Source organism: Rosa rugosa, chromosome 4 (genome assembly GCF_958449725.1).
Source record: "Rosa rugosa chromosome 4, drRosRugo1.1, whole genome shotgun sequence".
Lineage (NCBI taxonomy): Eukaryota > Viridiplantae > Streptophyta > Magnoliopsida > Rosales > Rosaceae > Rosa > Rosa rugosa.
In genome coordinates this window covers 31,932,774-31,940,705 of record NC_084823.1, presented here as the reverse complement: position 1 = coordinate 31,940,705, position 7,932 = coordinate 31,932,774, and the positions used below count along the sequence as shown (strand labels likewise).

At 37.2% G+C, this 7,932-nt stretch overlaps 1 long non-coding RNA gene across 1 annotated transcript; it reads left to right on the top strand.

The window, feature by feature from the left end:
- Nucleotides 1-2,252: 2,252 nt before the first annotated feature.
- On the top strand, nt 2,253-7,054 carry LOC133745881 (uncharacterized). The gene is made up of 5 exons (XR_009863859.1): nt 2,253-3,209; nt 3,405-3,461; nt 3,925-3,978; nt 4,352-5,638; nt 6,755-7,054. It is a non-coding gene; the product is annotated as an uncharacterized LOC133745881 (long non-coding RNA).
- The last annotated feature ends 878 nt before the right edge of the window (nt 7,055-7,932 follow it).

The following is a 7,932-nucleotide window of genomic DNA, read 5'->3' as shown; positions in this document are numbered from 1 at the left end:
TCTTTTTTGAAATTTTATGTAGTTATAGACCAAATTAAATTATATATAGCTAATTGTGGTAGACTAGATAGAACAAGAAAGATGGTCGATTCTCATTTGTTTGGTGGAAGTCTAGCTGCAATGCACTAATTAATAATTAAAGAAATTATGTATAGCCAATTAGAACACGAAATAGACTAGGCCATTTATGATGAATTTTTCTTACACGTACAAAAGATAGCTTGTTATTATTCAAAAAAAAAAGATAGCCTGTTATGATAAAACTAAACGAACTGATCAAATAAAACTGAATTCCTTAATTTCATGCACAATTTCGCCACTATAGCAAACGTATAGACGAAGATAATAAACAAAATTGAATTGCTTATCGATCGTGCATCATTTCTTGTCAGTCAGAACACTAGTACACTACGTAGACTTGTTATAAATTAAGAGCCCCGGCCCCTAGCTCGATCACTCCATACAATTGATTAAGTAGCCAGGTAAAATGGGATTTGAGAAAAGAGAGTTTTTCTTATTAGTAGCCCTAGTGTTGCTCAACAGTTCGGCAACATCAACAGCCACCCGTCCACTTTCAGCCAATTCTGATGATCTCATCAAAGTGTTTGAGGATTGGGCCCTCGAACACAAACACGTCTATCCTACTGCATGAAAGTGGGATAGATGTGTTTGTGTTCGAGAGCCCAATCCTCAAACATTTTGATGAGATCATCAGAATTGGCTGAAAGTGGACTAGTGGCTGTTGATGTTGCCGAACTGTTGAGCAACACTAGTACGTACTACTAATAAGAAAAACTCTCTTTTCTCAAATCCCATTTTACCTGGCTACTTAGGCTTAGTTTGGCATTGCTTTTGGAGCTTGCTTTTGGACCAAAAGCGCTTCTGGTGCAAACTGATGCTGTTTGGTAAATTGACTAAATTCCAGAATTTTAGCTTTTAGGCAGAAGCGCTTTTGCGCGCAGCAGAAAATCAGAAGTTACTTTCAGTAGCTTTTGAAAATGGCTTTTGCGGAAGGCAACTTTTGCTTGCAATGTTTAGAACTACCAAATCCCAGAATGGCTATAAAAAAAATCCCAAAATCCCAAGATTTCTGGTTTCTGGGTGAGAAAAAGAATGAATGGAAGCTGGATGGATGATTGAATGATTTAAAGGAAAAGACGGATATGAGAGAGAGAGAGAGAGAGAAGAAATGAATATGAGAGTAGGTGGATGATTGTTGGTTGTTGGTGCGAAAATTGTGAGGGAAGAAGCAGAAAATGGATGATCTGATGATCTTTTTTTTTTTTTTGTGGATAGCTTGGGGTCCAACGGGCCCAAAGGGAATGATCTGATGATCATTAATTGTAAAGGAAAAGCCAAATATATTATTAGCTTAATTATTAAAATTAATTTTAAAGATTTTTCAATCACTTATATTACTCCTTTTACGTCTATATATATTCATAATTATATAATTAAATATTATTAAATTAAATAAAAATTAAAAAGTCACTTGAGAGTATTCTTTTTCTTCTGATTAATTGCCTTTTGATCAAGGATGGAGCATAGTCTACGGTCAGGTGGGCGGGCTGGCCTATACATGTGTACCTTATGCCAACCCATAATTCCTCAGTAAAGAGCCGAGTTAATAAAAAATTAAAAACTTTCTAACCTAATATATTAATTTATTCATAATTCATCCCACGTTTCCCACCAATTAGATGAAAGTCTATTTAATTATGTGTTAATTGTCCCATGATCTTTCTATTTTTATCATTTGTAAAATATTTACTTACATCTTGTTCACCAAAAAAAAAAAGAAAAATAAATAAATAAAACTTAACTAATATATAAATGCAAATTTGGAGCGTTCATACTTCATCACATTTTGAAGACTTCAAAGAGACAGCCGATCGAATAAAACACACATCAGAATCCATCTCAATACAAACATTTTGGACATCCTGATGCTTAGCTAGCTAGAATCAAACCCTCAAGAACAGCTGAGGCTTCAAGCATGAATCAAAACTACTCTAAACTAGTAAAATATCGTGACAAGAATGTGGATTCATTCATAGTGGCTTATATCCATTTCTTACTTGAAGAATCTCATTCATTCAAAATCAGGAAGGAAAATACTCCTCGCCATACTCATTAGCAATTAATATTATCACCAAAGTAGTGGAAATAACCCAAAATAAGAACAAGAATCAATACAAGAATATATATATATCAGATCCGTTGAAGATCAGATATTCAACTTTCATGATCAATCATATCCTTAGTTACTTCATTACAACAGAAAGCTCTAAAATTAAGAGAGAAATTCAGATCAGAACATTGAACTATAACTTTTTATTTATTTTCGGATGGAACAATTATAATTTAAGTCACACACAAATCCTTAATTACTTTATTTCATCATATAAAAATATAAAACTAAGGTAGAGGGGTACATTCAATTTACCCCATCGTAAAGGAGGCCAACTTCTTCTGAGTCTCCCAGAGATCAACACGGACAAGAGCCTCGTAATTCTGAGGTGGGCTAGGCGACGACTGATTCACCGCAGCAATGACGAGCCTGAAATTGATTCCTCACACGAGCTGGGACTCGGCTCGGACCACGTTTCGGAAGACCAAATGATTCCGGGGTTCAGATTGCCTTGTGTTGTACTGGGAGATAGCAAACTCCGCCATGAGTCTCAGATTGGGGTCGCTGACGTTCTCAATGGGCTGAAAACAACCAAGACACACCTGATCATCAGAATCTCGGGCTAGGGCTGCCGCAAAAACCAAACGGGAAAGGAGGAGGAGGAAAGCAAGGAGGCGACTCCTCATCGTTACGGTGGTGTAAGTGTAACCCTAGCTTTCTCCGAGTTGAAAGAGATTACAGACTAGATTTGGGTGTATATATAACAAGCTGATGGACGGACGCCAATTATTCTATTTTATATATAAAGCGTGAACTAAGGCCACTGTTTTACTGTTCCTAAGAAGAGGCGGAAAAGCCGTTTTTTCCCTCACTGTTCGAGGAGAATATCAAGCTGGTGGAAAAGTCGTTTTCGTCCTTGCTTTTGTCAGTGTTGGATAGGTGTCACGATCGGGGTCTGGAATTGAGTTCATGATCAGAAAAAGCGAAAGAAGAGAGAGAGGAGAGGAGAGGATCTCGGTGACAATAGACCGGTTGCAAGGAAAGGAGAAGATCTCGGTGACAATAGACCGGTTGGAAGGTATTGGATTTGTGGTTTGAATCATTCTGTGTTTTTTGTTATTTCGAAATAGATCTCAGGTAAGAAGCTTTTGATTGAAAAAGGGATTGAAATCAGTGAGTGAGGTTCCAAAGTTTGAAGCTTTGATTTGGTTAGTTCTTAGGGGCTGAGTTTTTTCGTTTTTGGTTTGATTTGTTCTCCGGTTGTTTTCCGCAGTTCTAACTATTGTTGGCTGGAATATCTACAGAAGAAGAAGAATAGAGATTCAAATCGGTAAGGCTCCAGAATTTGAAGGTTTCATTTGATAATTTTGTTGCGCGATTCTGACGGCTGATTGTACTTGCATCTGAATATTGTGTTATTTTGGGTTTTCGGGTTTGATCTGTTGTTTGGTTGTCTTCCGATTGAGTATGAATTTTGTTATGTGGGTTTTTTCTTTTCTCGCATTTGACAAAGAAAAAAGTAATTGCAAAAAGTGCAAGATTTCGTTTGTGACAGATGTATCAATTTATCAAGGACTGAATATGGTTGGTTTAAAGGGTGTTTGTGACAAAGCTGATCTAATGCAATTTTGGATGTTAGTATTGAATTTCTTAATAAATTTGTTTAACTACTACCGATATGCTAAATTGGTAATGCCTAACCTTCTTGGTTTTCTCTTTCTTTTTTTTTTCTTTTTTTTTTTTGGGCTATAATGCTCTTTTTTTTTTTTTTTTGACCAACTGCTTCTGTGCAGGTTTAAAACAGAATAGCAACTAAAGTGTCAAAGCTGCAGAGTTTCAAATAAAAGGTGGGCTATACAAGCTTTAACTATATGATTATTTGGTTTTTACTTCTGGTTTATTTCACATTCGAATCAGAGTTTCCAGAGTTTGTTTATTCGCTGACCAAGGGTAAAATAAAACATCAGTAGCTAAGTGTCAAAGCTCTAGAGTTTAAAATCAAGGGTAAGCCATTTTGTTTTATATTTTTTTCTTCCGTCTTTTGTGCAAAGCTTTACAGTCTATAATCAAGAGTCAAACATTTTGTTTTATATTTGAAGTCTAGCAAGAGAGCATTACCTCTTTTGTACATACTCATACATTTTACCTTAGTAAGGATACATCTCTCTTTCACTTTGCCGATCTAATTGTTAAGGTCAATTTGTTCATATGTCCATACAGATAAAGAACATTTTGGTACCAGGCGTTGCTGATCCTCATGGAACTTGGCAAAACTGCAAGTTTAATTAATTGATACAAAGAATTGCTTGTCCGCTCAGCTCGATCAAGACCATGCAAAGTCGTCAGTCGCACAAATTAAAGCCAGTTTATTTCTAATCAATTGGGGGGGGGGGGGGGGGGGGGGATTAGGTCCATTTCATATAGGTCTCATACTTCAATTTTATTTATTACAATAATTATTCATCGAAAACTTTAAAATTAACTACTTGTGAGGAATTGGCAGTGTTGGATATGAAGCACGCAAAGCAATGCCGCACTGGCCTCCAGGGATATCATCTCTGATTATTCTCATGTACCCTTTTTCCCCCCAATTCTCACCCCATGAATTTAAAATTTTGAAATATCTTACATAAATATCATTAAACGTCCCAGCGACTAAGACAGCATGATCTAGTTTTGGCCCGCATATTCGCCTGAGAACACTCCGCGCCACTACTAGCAAAATCTCTAGTGGCTACCCAGTTTGGATACACTTTTCTAACCGTATCATTTGAGTAGAGCAAATGACACTCTTTTATATTTTTAGTATTCTTTGTTTTATGGGTACTAATAACAGTGACAAAATAAAAAATATAATCAACAAAATAAGTTAATACATTTATTAAAATCAAAAATCCGTATTCATTACTAAATAAAATACTAAATTAATATTTTATATTAAATATTCGGATAAGTATCTGATACAGATACGGTTAAGAGTGTGAAGTAATAATATCTAATTATTTATTTGTATTTAATTTAGGGACGATGATGATAGAAGAGGTCATTTTAAAGTACTTTATGATAATCCAGACACCACAAATGTCCCCATGATAATTAAGGGCACCTATTAACAACCTAGCTACCACTAGAATAAACTTAATTACAAAAACTGCCACTGCTGGCTCTCTCTCCCTCCGTTAATATGTTATCGATTCAACCCTTTACCAAAATCTCTCTCTCTCTCTCCACACAAACCCTTACGGCCTTACCATCTCAACCTCCTTGACCACGACCACCTCCTTGAGACCTTCCTCAGCTTCTCCGACTCGCCGCCCTTGCCGTTGATCTCTCCTTCGAGCGGATCCTCGACTCCCGCGACTCCGACGCCGATCAGATCAAGCTCATTGATCACGCCCTGCAGTTGGGATCGGTGCTCCTCGAGGCTCTGGTAAGAGCTCGGCGAGACGACGAGCCTCCAAGTACAACTTCATCGCCTGGGCTCTCCCTCTCAACCTCACCATCAAGGTAAGTGTAGGGATGAAGTTGCATTTTACTTTATATTTACTTTGGTGTTGCTTTGTTAGGGTTTTTAGGCATTTCAGTTGCGATGCACAAGTCGATTTTCAGTCTCTGTGAATTTCTGATCACTAATTACTATCATAGTATCATGTGTTAGGAGTTAAGTTTTGTAGGATTGCGATGAGGAAATTGGCAACAGTTTTGTGAATTTGGAGTCTGAATACTATAGTGTTTGCTGTGAATGTTAGACCTGGAACCTGCTTCGCATTGCTATATTTAATATCAGTTATATTCATTTGAATCATCAATTATGTGTGTAGCTTTACTGGATCCTCAAAAACTTGAATAAGTACTTTAGTAATTGAATATCATCTTGTATCATCGGAAGATAAGAGGGATAATATATATATATATATATATATATATATATATATATATATATTTTTATTATTATTATTATTATTATTTTTTTTTCGCTTGGAGTGTCTCACTTGATCCATGACATCAGTTTCTTTTGGGTTATGGCCAAATACTATTTCTATGCATTAAAGTGTTTTTCTGTCTGAGTTAAATTGGCTTGCTTGAATTGGATCTTTAGGATTGAAGGAAGACCTCTAGTTATTAAGAAGACCTGTTCTGTTAATTATAACAAATCCTTCAATGTAGTCAATTGAATTTGCAGATGATATGAGAAGCTCTTGGTGTTTTGAAAATAATGAGAAGTCTGCTTTTTAGTGTCATTGGTTTAATAAGGTTTTTGATTAGTTGTCATGGTTTTCCAACACGGTTCGTTTGTATCTAAGCATAGCTCTTGAAACTCCATTTATAATGTGGAATGTGCATATGGAAAAACACTCTAATGTGCATATGGTTTTGACTTGTGCTGTGGATTAGTATTGACTTTTGATGCTGAATTATGATTTGATTTTTTCCGTGCTTACTCTGTGTGATTTTAGGTAGATCTGGAATTTAGAAATGCAGATTGGCATATTTTGATGTTGATCTGAAATTTAGTTTCAATTCTGCTCATACATAGTTATATGTATGATTTGGTGTACTTTCTACCTAAACATTTACTTGTTGGTTCGCTGTGGCTTACTGTTTACACAAATGCAATGGCAGGTTACTATAGCACCGTTAACACGCCAGAACCGAGTGCTTGGAATGCAGTTGAGAAAAGAAAATGGAGTAGGTTGCTTGTGTAATTGAGATTCAAGATCAATGCTCAGACATATCTGCAGCTACATGGTGTATAAGGCTAGCTATTACATGTTCTCCTAGCCTCTTGATCATCTTCTCATTCATAGCATGTTTGATAGCTGCTTTATTCTAACTTGATTACTGTATATCCTCTTGTAATATAGTACAGTTTCAAAAAATCATTGAACAAATATATAGTTTTGTTCTTTGTTAACGTTAGAAATCCGAGGGGACTCTAGTTAGCTATAAATAAAGAGAGAGATAGAGAGAGATAGATTGACACGAGATGTATAGTGGTTCGTCTCCGCCTTAGCGGGAGACTACGTCCACTTGAAAGCTTATACTAGTGTGTTGAGCCTTGCGGCCCAAGGGGGATTACAAAGCATGTAATGGGATGGATGATTTGTGGAATGTGTTGAGTTGTGGGAGGAGGCATTCCTTTTATAGATGAAGGAATGCTTCTCCCTTTACATTGTTTCCGATGTGGGAGCCAAAACCAACTATTCCTTAATCTAATTAACATGCAGAAAGCTATGTTATGGAGGCATGTTGGCAAGGGCGGGAACATGACTTCCCGGTGGCGGATTTGCGACTTCCGGATACCGCCGCGTAGCCTGAACATAGGGCTACACGATATATGTCTCGGTTGGGCCTTGCCATGTCTTGTGGATGTCCCAAAGTGGGCGTTACTTATGCTTGGTGAGATAGCAAATACTCCATATTATTGGAGGTATGTACAAGTCCCCGAGTAAGAGTAGCTTCTTGGTTGGGGAGTTCAAATCATGAAGTCATCAAGCATAAGTAACCGGGCGGTACCGAGCCCCTACAAGTCCCCGAACTCCGTAAGCAAGAAGGGACTCGTCTAACCTGCACAACAAAAGACAAAACAACAGGCATACGTAGAATGCTCGTTGCATTGGGCGACAAATGTGGGTTGTATGGATATGCGTTTTGGCATATATAAACGTATGGGGTGCGTGATACATGTTGATGTATACACGCGAATGGCGCCGAGTACGATCGATGAGGACGTACAAACTTGAGAGCACGTATGGTCGTGTGAGCATATGGATTGCATATGATAAATGTGTGATGCGCAC